Source organism: Bremia lactucae, assembly GCF_004359215.1.
Source record: "Bremia lactucae strain SF5 chromosome Unknown BlacSF5_NotPlaced_17_SHOA01000003.1_2250557bp, whole genome shotgun sequence".
Taxonomy (NCBI): domain Eukaryota; phylum Oomycota; class Peronosporomycetes; order Peronosporales; family Peronosporaceae; genus Bremia; species Bremia lactucae.
Window position 1 is genome coordinate 984,800 of NW_027152029.1, and position 14,169 is coordinate 998,968.

The following is a 14,169-nucleotide window of genomic DNA, read 5'->3' on the forward strand; positions in this document are numbered from 1 at the left end:
TCTTTCATTTAAAATTATGACCTAGTACTACTCCCTACGGTAAAATTACCTAAGCGTGTAGTCACTAATGTGGGTACCGGTAAACTACTACCCAAGTTCATTGGGCCTTTCCGTGTGCTGCATCGCAGAGGCAATGTGTACACAATAGAATTGCCACGTAAGATGCGAACGCATCCTACGTTTTACGTTGGTCGGCTCCGTCCGTACCATCAGAACGCGGTTTCTTCCGAGGACGGATCTGACGACCCTTTTCAAGAATCTTTAAAAGATTCTTGTGATCAAGAACCAGATTCTCATGCTGAAACTGGAGATTCTCATGCTGAATCTGGAGATTCTCATGCTGAATCTGGAGATTCTCATGTCGGGTCTGAAGATCCTCGAAACCGCGGTGAGCTGACGACAGCACGAAGGGTGCGTACTCCAACATGGAGTATGCACTCTTCGAACGGTGTTCCAACCGTTCGATATAGTGAGCTTGCACCGTCTGCTCCAACGAGTGACGTTTACCGCGCTCGTGTTCAAGGTTCTCCTCCAATACATGGAGGTAGCGATCGAGTCTGTCAATCTTCGACTCTAGATCCTACCCCCCGGTCGGAATTAATTTTTCCTACTCCACCACAACCATTGGGTGGATTCCCACGGTGGTCAACGTCTCCTGGTGAAACTTTTTTTTAAACCACCGTGATGTGAAGGGGCAGCGAACGAGTTATCTTGTTCGCTGGCGCGGTAATCAATCTTCTCATGACAGATGGGAGCCTCGTTCCAGCTGGTTGTTGACGTTGAGGGCCTCGTCCGTCAGTATGACGAGATCCATCCGATGGATCAGAAGGTCCTTCGGAAAACACGCGCCCCTGGCGCGTGTAAATCGATTGCAAAACGTCAATCGCATCGCGCATCTCGATAGAGATGCGAGCCCTTCCCCGGGGCGAAGAAAGGGAAAAGACATTCCCCTCTTTCTCGCTTCGTTTTGTCAACACAACACGGACAGGGATCACCCCACGTGAAGCATGGAAGTCCTGCCTCACGTGACAATCGATGCAATTACTACCTTGCACCGGTTGGAGTTCCTTTCTCGAACTTAACGCGGATCGCGTTATGTCTTTGAAACCAGGCTTCGCGTCCAATATCTTTCATATTGCGAATGTACGCGCTCTAGGCTTGCATCAGCGAGACTTTATCTCGCTTGTTGTTGCCACTATACCATCGATGCTTAAACAAACCATCGAGATAAAAAAAAATCTTCCTCAGCCCGAAAGTTCTTCGCGCTGGGATCAAGGCCATGTAGCTTTGTCGCAATAAAATAAATGAGATATTGTTGTGAGGAGTAGTCTCTACAGACAAGCTATTGATAAGCTGTTCGGGCAAAAGCCACGGCTTCTTCTCAGGAGCAAGACGAGACATTTTAGTGTCTACGATCCCCTGAGTGGAACCCACTGAAGCAGTGGTACTACAAGAACATTTATTACGATGGCTTACGCCATCGTCATCACCACGCTCAAAAATATGCGCGGGTGACGGCACGGGAAACGGTGCCGGCGATAAGGAATCATCCTCATCGTTGGAACCGAACATGCTGTAGCAAATGCTACCAGCACGTCTATCCGATTGAGCCCCCTTATTCGTAGGCTCATAGTCAGCCGCCTTGACGATGATCAGGCGAATGTTCTGTTCTCCCCGAGTCGGCCATTTCGTCCGACTCGCATTCGAAGTCGACCTCCAAAGAAGGGTCGCATTCACGTGGTGTATCACCACGTGCTCCCGCAACTTTTAAAGTTGCGGGAGAAGACGACACTACGGCAGACGGAACGTCTGCCGCAAGAGATAATAATGTGTCGCCCGCGGCTGCATGAACCGTAGCCGAAGTCTGCACTATTCGCATACCGCATGGACTTGTTAACCATGCGATAGAATTAAAAATGATGGTTTTGACCAATCAACATCGTTTTTAAGTCAGTGGTCTTATAGTGACCACTCTATTAAATAACAATCAGAAAGGGGTGATTGTCGTTTAAGGAAGGAATTATGTAATATGGTGTATCAGTATATGAAATTAATACTTTAAGGTTGCTTAATTAATATATTATCCAAAAGGTAGATATTATTTGAAGAATTTTACTTCACGTAGTAAAATTCGGAATGCTTATCCATTGGTAGATAAAGGCTATTATATCTACCTTTTCCGTAGTCCAATTAGCGTTGGACGCGCGCAAAGAGAGAGACAGATTTAACTTTATTACATGTTTTCTATTAGTTTATAATTAAGTTAGTATTAAATAGATAGAAACAGAAGAACTTAATTATGTTAAATACAGTTTTTTTTATTAACCCTCTTTAAAGCAAGTGTTTTAAAAGAGAGTCTTCCTCTGCACGTACCAGTGCACGTGAAGTGACGTGAGGCACCACTCGCACTGAATCAGTGCGAAGTGGACTTGTACTGAAGCAGTAAAAGTCGGCAGTGCCCCAATACAATAAGTGTCGTCCATGGCATTTTTAGCAGCTGCAAGCTCCAGAGCTATTTGGTCTTCGATGGATTTGAGCGGCATGCCATCGACTACAGCAGTCCCATTGCCACCACATGTCTCGAACCTTCTGCCTCCCTCATTTGATACTAAAACTAGCACATAAGGTGTTTAAGTATGGATGCAAAGGAATTGATGCAAAACTTACACGAACATAACTCGCTGGATATTGTTGGTGCTGCAAATTAATGCTGAAAAGTTGCTCCATCGAGACAGGACCTGAGAGGGCGGCTTATTGTATGATGGTTTGTTCACTTAAGCCGTAAAATACTCCATAAGATAAATTTATAGCATAAACCAGGATAATTAGGCGAAACATCATCTGAACGGTCAAGCAAGTTAAACTCCACTCCATCTGCATTCTTCTAAAGCTTAATTTCCTCATCAGGCAAACCGAGCTTAAAATGCTTCAAGAGCTTTGGGTCATTCTTTACTAACCGGGGCTCGTACGGAACCTCGAAAGCCACAGCAGGCAATACAGGCAAGCTCAATCCTTAGCCTTCCCCTTGCAACACACGCTGCAATCTCACTCGACGAATACCCAGGTGCAATCTGCGAAAATAGCTAAACCTTCGCTAATACATAATGACAATCGTTGATTTAAATTTCGCAAAAAAAGGTTCGTACGTACGCTGATTTCGTTCAAAGACAACGCCGACTGTAACGGGGCACTACTGACTGGTACTGCTTCAGTACAAGTCCACTGCGCACTGCCTCAGTGCGAGTGGTGCCTTACGTCACTTTACGTACACTTGTACGTGCAGAGATAGACACTCTTTAAAACACTTTCTTTAGAGATGAGTAACTAAAAACTGAATATAATAAAATTAAGCTCTTCCGTTTCTATCTCTTTAATACTAACTTAATAATAAACTAATACAAAACACGTAATAAAGTATTATCTTTCTCTCTCTTTGCGCGCGTCCAGCGCTGACTGGACCGCGGAGAAAGTAGATATTATGGTCTATATCTATTAATGGATAAGCTTTCAGGATATTACCATGTAGAGTTATATTCTCCAACTATTATGTACCTATTAGAAAATATATTAATTAACGACGTCTAAGTGTAAATTTCATGTAACGATACACCCCATTGCATTACGCCTTCCTTAAACGACAATCCTTCTAGTGCGGCGCCTTCGTATGCGGTTCATGCAGCCGCGGGCGACGCATTATTGTCTCTTGTGGCAGACGTTCCGTCTGCCGTAGTTTCATCTTCTCCCGCAACTTTAAAAGTTGTGGGTGCACGTGGTGATACACCACGTGAATGCGACCCCTCTTTGGAGGTCGACTTCGAATGCGAGTCGGACGAAATGGCCGACTCGCGGAGAACAGAACATTCGCCTGATCATCGTCAAGGCGGCTGACTATGAGCCTACGAATAAGGGGGCTCATTCGGGTAGACGTGCTGGTAGCATTTGCTACAGCATGTTCGGTTCAAACGATGAGGATGATTCCTTATCGCGAGCACGTCTCCAATGCCGTCACCCGCACATATATCTGTGCGTGGTGATGACGATGGCGTAAGCCATCGTAATAAATGTTCTTGTGGTACCACTGCTTCAGTGGATTCCACTCAGGGGATCGTAGACACTAAAATGTCTCGTCTTGCTCCTGAGAAGAAGCCGTGGCTTTTGCCCGAACAGCTTATCAAGAGCTTGTCTGTCGATACTACTCCTCACAACAATATCTCATTTATTTTATTGCGACAAAGCTACATGGCCTTGATCCCAGCGCGAAGAACTTTCGGGCTGAGGAAGATTTTTTTTTATCTCGATGGTTTGTTTAAGCATCGATGGTATAGTGGCAACAACAAGCGAGATAAAGTCTCGCTGATGCAAGCCTAGAGCGCGTACATTCGCAATATGAAAGATATTGGACGCGAAGCCTGGTTTCAAAGACATAACGCGATCCGCGTTAAGTTCGAGAAAGGAACTCCAACCGGTGCAAGGTAGTAATTGCATCGATTGTCACGTGAGGCAGGACTTCCATGCTTCACGTGGGGTGATCCCTGTCCGTGTTGTGTTGACAAAACGAAGCGAGAAAGAGGGGAATGTCTTTTCCCTTTCTTCGCCCCGGGGAAGGGCTCGCATCTCTATCGAGATGCGCGATGCGATTGACGTTTTGCAATCGATTTACACGCGCCAGGGGCGCGTGTTTTCCGAAGGACCTTCTGATCCATCGGATGGATCTCGTCATACTGACGGACGAGGCCCTCAACGTCAACAACCAGCTGGAACGAGGCTCCCATCTGTCATGAGAAGATTGATTACCGCGCCAGCGAACAAGATAACTCGTTCGCTGCCCCTTCACATCACGGTGGTTTAAAAAAAAGTTTCACCAGGAGACGTTGACCACCGTGGGAATCCACCCAATGGTTGTGGTGGAGTAGGAAAAATTAATTGACCTGTGTGTCGGATCTAGAGTCGCAGATCGACAAACTCGACCACTTCCTCCATGAATTGGAGTAGGGTCTTGATCATGAGCACGGCAACCAGCTCGTCACTAAGTGCGTGAAACTTCAGTTTGAAATCCATTGAGTACGCACTTTTTGAACGGTCAGTTAATCGTTCGATACGGTGAGCCTGCACCGTCTGTTACAACGGTAACGCTTCTTCATCTCATCGCGATTTCGTGGAACTTCGGATTCAGCATGAGAATCTCCAGTTTCAGCATGAGAATCTGGTTCTTGATCACAAGAATCTTTTAAAGATTCTTGAAAAGGGTCGTCAGATCCGTCCTCGGAAGAAACCGCGTTCTGATGGTACGGACGGAGCCGACCAACGTAAAACGTAGGATGCGTTCGCATCTTACGTGGCAATTCTATTGTGTACACATTGCCTCTGCGATGCAGCACACGGAAAGGCCCAATGAACTTGGGTAGTAGTTTACCGGTACCCACATTAGTGACTACACGCTTAGGTAATTTTACCGTAGGGAGTAGTACTAGGTCATAATTTTAAATGAAAGAACATTTGCTATTCCATGTTTGTCTGCGTTCCGTTTCTGACGGTCCACTGCGTTAGCAATGGAATCCTGTACGAAACGAATTACTGATTCTCGAGCCAGCAAAAACTACTCTGCTGACTCATTTGTTTTGTCTTTTTCAGTGCGCTTTGTGCGCACTGCTATGAGGTCTTTCTCATCTTAGATGTCGATTGCTTCGACATCGACGTCATTCGCATCGTTGGTAACTTCAACGCATGATGAACATGAGTCAGAAATGGTTTTGCTCGTTCGAGTCCACTCCCCCTTAAAATAGAGGTCCCTCTAATTGAGTGGATATGCGTGGATGGCGTAAGCCATTCATAAAGAACGGTGTATGCGTTGTAGACGCATGATCCGAATTATCGATGGCGAATATGACCATCGGTAAAAACTCGCTTCAATTCGGATACGATTGGACGTAACCTCGAAGTATCTTTTCGAGGACGCGATTTACGCGTTCCGCCTGACCATCCGTCTCTGGAGGATCAGAAGTTGACATAGTCAGCCGTGATACGAGAGATCGGAACAAGAATTGACAAAACTCCGCCGTGAACCGTGGATCTCTATCCGAGACCAATTCACGGGGTAAACCGTGGAGTTTGAAAACCGTGTCAATAAAGACACGGGCACAGCCCGGAGCCGTGATCGACTCTGGTACTGCAACAAGATGTACCATCTTGCTGAATCTGTCTACAAAAACAAGGATTCCATTGTTATTGTGATCGTCTTCGGGAAATCCGAAGACGAAGTCCATAGACACGGACTGCAAACACTCTGCCGGAAGTGGTAGAGGTTGAAGAGGTGCACGGGATGAAGAGCTAGGCTTCACCCGTTGACATACCTCGCAAGCACGAATGTACTTGCGCACAAACTGATACTGGCGGGGCCAGGAAAAGTTGCGATTTACTGTGAGATAAGTTTTCTCACGTCCACGATGCCCACTTGTTGGTGCATCGTGACACTCATACATGACGCGCAAGCGCAAATCATTGTGAGTTGGGACGACGACACGCGAAGTGTCGCCGGCAACGGCTGTGTAATACATATCCGTTGCGTGTTATGTATCAATCTGAACCTTCACCATCATCGGTTTCCGGCACAGCCACTAAGTGAGCTGTTTTGCTCAATCGGTCAACAAAACTACGATGCCAGAGCTACCGGCCGATTCGTTCGGTAGACCGAGAACAAAATTCATGCTAATGGACTCTTAGATCCCCTATGGATACGAATAGACTTGCTAGTGGCGCAGCAGCATGCGCCGAGGGTTTTCGCTCCTCCTGTATTATTGCGGCTGCTGGCACGGTTGCCAAGTATCGCATCTGCGAACGTATGTGCTGACCCATTTATAAAATTTGGCCCACCAATAAATTGGGCTTTCAGAGCCGTACGTCTTCTCTCTACCGAGATGACCACCACGGACAGCATCGTGTGCCTTAAAGAGGATTCGATACTCCAAATCCTTACCATGAGGAACAACGACGCGCGGATGATTCGCAGCGCCCGTGCAATAAAGCAACAGGAAGCTAACGACAGAAAATCGATGTAACCTTGCACGCAAACGTGCCGACAATTTAAAACTCGATTTAGAGTTCTTTGGAGCTCATAGCAGAGCTACACACTGTTCATCCTTGGCGTAAGACGAACAATTTAATTCAGTAACAGGCGACATGATAGTCGTTTAATGAGAGAGCTCATAATCCGACCTGCGTGATAACGCACAGGTTAAAGCATTCTGCTTGCCAGGCTTATAATTCACATCGAAGTTGTATTCGACGAAAAATGATAGCCATTAAGCCATTCGCTGTGAGAGATGGGGAGACTTAGTTGCCGTGCGTAATGGCGCATGATCTGTATATATCACAAACGGCTTAGAGCCGAGCAGATGTACTCTGAATCTAACGAGAGCGTATTTATAGCAAGTACTGCTTTGTCATGAAGTGAATAGTTCTTTCCGCACCTTTAAGCTGTCTAGACTCCAACGCAATAACACGTTCACGCCCTTCAACATCTACTTAAAACAGAGCACTACCAATGGCAAAACTCGAAGCGTCACAGACGACACTAAAATGCCAATTTGGATTTGGCAGTGCCAGAATCGGGGCATGGATGAAACTATCCTTAATTGCTTGATAAGTATTATGCTCTGTGCTAGTCCAGCACCATTCTGGATCCTTTTAAGGAGATTAGATATTAGCCTAGCCATATTAGCGTATTTTTGCTATATTTGTAAATAATTGGCGGACCCAACCACTTCCGCAAATCCTTTTGGTTTTTAGGAACCGGCCAATCTACTATGTAGCAGGATCCGCTCTAAGGCCTCGCTTCCCAATGAAGCATTCAAAAAAGGAATTCCTTCTGCGCCAAAAATGCATGCAGATGCATGGCATACAATTTATTTGTGCGCATACACTCGAGCACTGCTCCCAGATGGTCTAGATAGTTTTCCATATCCAACCGACCCTGCTTCGCACGACTATGGACAAAAATGTCACAAATTAAGTCTGTGCATAACCTCGATGAGGGCGGAACAGTTGCGTCACTAAACGATAATATGTTGCCGGGGCGTTGAAAGTCTTTGTGGCATAATCAACCACTCCCATAGCTCACCGCTTGGGGTGCTAACCGGTGTAAGCGAGATATCGCTAGCTCGCATGACCATTTGGTTATAAAAATCGATTAAGTCAAATACACTGTAGATCGTACATCCCCCCCATTGTTCTGGAAAACATACTGTCTAGGATTGGAGATTTGTGCTTCTTATAAGTATGTGCAATGCGCCATTTACCATTTGGATTTTTGACACAAAATGTCGGTGTCATATGGGGGGATTTCTTCGTGCTTTGCAAGGAAGAAATCGTCAATGACGTCACACTGTTTCTTTGGTAAAGACCACTGTCGTGAAACAAAGTAACCGGTTCCAGGAACCAAATCAATTTCATGACGGACACTTCTATCTATAGGTTAAACAGATGGTGAACTAGTACATACCGCATCTTGGAATTCCTGTGACGATGCGTTAAACTCAATCGTTGGTCGAATGATCACCATCTCAGATAAGTCGCCAGCCTTTAAGACTCGTTCGCCCTCATCGATAGACATTTCGTCTATCTTAAGGAGCACGTAACGAAGGGATTGCCGCAATGCTAACTTCTCCCTCAAAGTTACCGGTTGCAACATTAACAAGCGTGTGTAATTACTCACTCGTATCACTTTGTGAGAGAGTAAACGCTTCGCGTCTCCCCTGTCTTGGAGTAGAGACACTACGCTTCTTAGAGGCCGGGACATACATGTCCCCGAATTTTCCAGCCTGTATTGATTATATACCAGACGTGGTGTCTAATTTGACATCCGACAAGGAGTTAGGTAGCTCAACTTCCTATTCCTGCAAACGCTTACGTGTCGCTTCACAGGGTTTGACCCAAAATACCCTGGAGAACCGCTAAATGTTACTAGTGACACTCAGTATGGTGCCACCTCAGCCGACCACACTCGGTGGACTTATACGTGCCACTCAGCGTATCTCAGATGTATTGCACCCTTGAGGTCCTAACGAACCGCCAATAGTACACTCAGCATGGTGCCACATCGGCTATCCATACTCGGTGGACTTAGAAGCGCCACTCCACATATCTCGGGATATCACATTCTTGATGGCTGGGCCTTAGGCCAACAATGCTTTCAGCATTCAGTGAATCGTTATTACAACAAGTGTCACTCGACGGAGTACGTGCCGTTCCACTTCCTTCTTCTGAGTCGGGCTCCGAATCAATGTATTCAACATTGGAGTTTATTAACTCAGACATTCCAATGTCTAAAACACTGAAAGACTCATTCAATGATCCACGCCAATAGCGTTTTTGTTGCCTAGCAAAGGTGGGTTCATGACTCTCCAAAACTTTGCTAGGAACATTGCGCGTAGCGCCTAAGGTCTTAGACCTCCAATTGATCCATGGCTCATGGTGTTTAACCAGGCCATACCAAGGATGAGATCATATCTCGAATCCAAATCGAGGACGAGACAGCATTCCATACTGTCAAAGTCCAGAAACTTTATACCTAAGTTCAATGGAACTTTGGGAACAGTGACACGAGTCCCAGTCGCTAAGCGAATAGTGATTGTATCACCTTCATGGGCTCCAAGCGCCTCAACGTATTGTTGACTTCCTTCAAGGAAAAGGCGTTGAGCATAATTGCAAGACGCTCCTGAGTCAATTAAAACTGACCACGGCTTATCAGAAACCTTTACAGTCGCTTGAACGACTAGCAAGCCAGGCTTGTACTCTCGCCCCGTGCCATTGAGCACCGAGGTAATTGGGGCAAGGTTCTGTTTATTCTCGCCTCCTGGAGGTTCAACAGAGCCTAGATCTTCCCCAGAAGGGCGCTTCGCACCTACAAAATATCGACGTTTTCCCGCACCGTACCAGATTTCAGGTATAGGTTGGAGTTGGTGCTCTTTAGAGCTTTACGCATATTGCTAGGGGACAGGCCGGACGTAAATGTTTCGAGCTTCCGCACGTAACATCTACTTATGTTCTTATGCTATTTCACAGCTTGAAGTGCCGCTTCTCCTCCTCAACGAGGTTGGCTCCGGTCTATTAGACGATACCCATGTGCTCGAAGATCTTGTACGGTAAACAGGCGTGCTAACACGAGCAGACTTAAAGTCTAACTAAGCGTGTAGCGCTATGGCAACTGCCTCTTCGAAGTAGCAGGATGAGATCGGAATAATTCCGTCAGGGCAACGCCCTCATTGATACCGCTCATAAATATTGTTACGACAATGGCTTCTTGCACGGGTGCATAGATGCGATGAGACTTCTCAACTCCTGGACATAGTCCCCTGGGGTTCGTTTACCCTGTCGAGCCGCTAGGGGCCGTGCTCGCATGCGAAAAGCTTGATAGCTTGATCAGGGCGGTGCAAACATGCTAGTCATTTGCTGTTTTAGCGAATCCCATGAGGAAAAAGCGTCGTTTATGGACGTACTGCACGATATTGCCCACTCCATGGCTCTTCCTCCGAGTTTGGAAATGACCATAGCCACCTTTTGCCGTTCTGTTAAGAAAAGGCGGAGGCAATGGACACTTCCATCTGCTTAATCTAAAAGGGAGAGTTTCTCCCTCTTTTCCCTCAAATGTCATTACATTGACAGCTAGAGGGCGAGCCTTCGGGTCTGAAACGAGGCCAGAGATGTACCGGCATAGATGCCGCTAAGTCTATCAGAACCTGTCCGATCAGGGAGGATTCATATTGCCTGAAGGCTTCAAGCCTTGCATGCAGGACCTCGGGTCCCTGGGATATAATGAACTCTACATGTTCAAGCCCGAATAAAAATTTCTGTTTGTCATAAGCTGCGCATTGCGCCTTTGAAAGTTCTAGGAACTTTTCCATTTCAGTGAGGGTTTAGTCTTGTAAAGTCCCAGGCGTAGATTGAATACGAGTGCTACCAGGTGTAGCGGAGCTTCCTCGCTTCTTAAGTCAGAGAAAGACTTTCTAGGCTCAGATAGTCTCTAAGTTCTACATAACTAATTAATTTAACAACCCAGGGAGTCGTACAAGCTATTAAAGCTTAATGAATCCTAGTTCAAGGGATTCAGGGGTTCGTAGAACCAAGTCCAAACTTGTAGGCGGGCACATCGTAATGGGCCACGCTCTACTTTGGCACACACCCTAGCACAGCGAGGAAGCGGTTAAACCTGCTTCTCTTGCGTGCAGTGAGGCAGTTGTGGTGGGCACGTTAGCGACCTCACCCAAGACACACAGAACTCTGGTTAAGTGTCGTCACGGGAGCGGTAATCCGTCTCCTCGTGCGCACTTACCAAGTAGGAAGTAGTTTTCAGACTGATTTATATTTAATAGAATTAAATACAAATACCTATTTTTACCAATTAAAATGATATCTCAACAGATATCATTTAATATGTATTGCGAGCGTATCTTTATAGATACCTCGCGTAAGGATGACGCTAGCCGTCATCACGGATGACGCTGGGCGTCATCCCTCCTAATGTAAATGCACCCATGTGCATCACATCCACAAGGGTTGGTCACAATGTGCACCACACCCGAGTGTTGGGTATAATTATACTATTTAGTAATTGACCATCCCCTTAAGTACACCAAGTGTACTTAACGGGGACTGTGTAACATAAGGGCAACTTTAGCCCGTTACACCATCCCCTCTTTAAGAACGAATTTTCATTTTTAAATTCGTAAAAAGGAGAGAGGAACTGCGAGCAGCTTTACGCGCCGCTAGTTCACTCGATCACTCTAGCGCACGTGTTTCCACACACGGCGCCCAAGATGCCACCTAAAAGGGGCCACGTTGGTAGGTCGTCTGCAAAGACGCCCACTCAACCTTGCACTAAGCGCACGCGCCGCGTTAATTCGCCGGCCGCGTCAAATGCCTTAGTCGAAACGCCGACAGCCACTGCGGTTGTCGCGTTAACAGGGCTAAAGGATCCTTCCCACTTTAACAGTGAGGATGTAGATCCGTCGCTCATTGTCGACTACAATGAGTCGACACCGTTGCCGTCACCTCATAGTAGTGATGCGGACAACGAGCTCATGAGGAATGATGATGCGGCATTATTGCCCATCCAAACTTTTCTCATGGCTCACAACATGGAGACAGCACCATTTACGAATGCTGTCCCGTCGTCTGCGCTGGAAAGCGCAGCGACAGGTAATGAGAGCGCTGCCCATAAAGGCGCAGCCGCTTCTCCGTTGGGTATAACCACAACGCCTTATGCTCAGACCATAATTCATAATGGTTCTGACATAGAGGATTCGGAGCCTAAGGCTCCGCCGACGACACGTGAACGTGCTTAGTCTGTGTCACAAGCCAGTCGTTTAGAACGTGGCTATGTGACCGGTGGCATTCCAAAGATGCCCCTTCTATCTAAATGGCCTCGTTTAAACGGGCCAAGAGCGTCGCTCCTAGAGCGCGCTCTTGTAGACGCACATAATTATTATGGCGTCTTTCAATCATGGTAGGCTCGGAGAAAATCGCTTGGGCTTATTTTCCCGATCCCGGTCGTGTTGCATTCAAATGAAACGCCCGACCATTACGAGGCGGAATTCCTGCGCCGCATTCATCCGCATTCCGATGCGATGAAACAGTGGTCGCAGCGAATTAATTTCGCCCGTTTGCGTGTGAAAGAAATCATGGATGGTACTGTACCCCCTGTTTCTTCTCACTACGCTGCTTCTGCTAGTCCATTTGAGACTAGCGAAGTGGCCTCAGCTGATGCTACTTTTTATAGGCAGCAACCAAGCCGACCACATCCATACGTAGGGTATCCATCGGTTCCCAAGAGTCAAACCTCTTCGGGTAACCTCTCCATTGGACGAGGATCTGATACCCTTGCCTCACGGAGCGGTGGGCAAGCAACCTTCCAACAAGGGAGCGTTGATTTCCACCCGCATCCATTAGTGCAGGCGGCGCCCGAAAGGAGTGGCGATCTCGCCCAACTACTCGCTGCTGCATTACCTTCTTCCGTTCAGTCATAGGAGTTTAGCGCTGCTGAACGACGTATTGCGGATCTCGAGGGTCAAGTCTCGCGACTGACCTCGGATCTCGTTGATGTCCGAGCGAAGGCTCGTCAGGGTTATGAACACCTGAAGACTCGCTTGGACCTTTTTGAACGGATAATGCTGAGGGATCCGCGTTACTAGCGTGATGTCCCTCGCTCTCCAAGTCCTGTTCGTGGAGGGAGGAATCGGTCTGATAGCTTTTCGCCTTCACCGTCCCCCTCACCCGAACGACGCTCGACTCACAGTCGGCGTCACCATCGGTCTCCTTAGCCAGATGGGGATATGTGACCTCATTTGGGTCTACATACCGTTTCAGACGACCCACGTAAAATACGGGGTGCGTCTTCATATACGGGGGAAGGGTGAGCCTATAATTTAGGTCTCCAACCTCTTCAACCACCGTAAAGGGCCCAATGAAACGCGGCAACAACTTCGTAGTACCTCCAGGTAGTACAGAAATTGCATTTTTAGGTAGGGTAGCAGTACTTAATAGTACTTTTTCACCCACTCTAAAGCGTTCATTGTTTTTGCGACCATTTCGGTCCGCATATTCTTTTTGCTTGTCCTGTGCGCTTGCCATTGCGTCACGGACTTTACGTGTGATGGCTAATCGCTCATCCACAAAGCGTTGAGCCTCGCTCACGCTTTTAGCATCAAACTCGCCTATGATACCGCCAAGAGGTCGGTCATAAGGCGTAGTTTTATTGACCACTGCTAAACTGGCAGGGTCACTAGGGCAAGTTTCTGTCTTTGAGATGATACCCTCATGGGTCATCGTCATATTGACGAAACTATGTCCCTCTTTCGCACCGAGCATAGTGAGGGGCCCTCCCCCACTAAGACTCGGGCTGCGCACAAACGAGACTGGCGTCCGAGGATGGCGCAGTCCGTTAATATAAAACGGTGTCTCACCCGTACTGGCGTGGACACTGTTATTTATAGCGAACTCCACAAAGGGCAATTGCTTGCTCCACTCTTTGGGAGTTGCTATAGTGCGTAAGACATCCGCCACGACCCGATTGGCACGTTCTGTTTGGCCATCGGTCTGGGGATGATCTGCGGTCGACATGTGGAGCTTGCTACCTAGCAGCTCGAACACATGTCGCCAAAAACCAGACGTAAAACG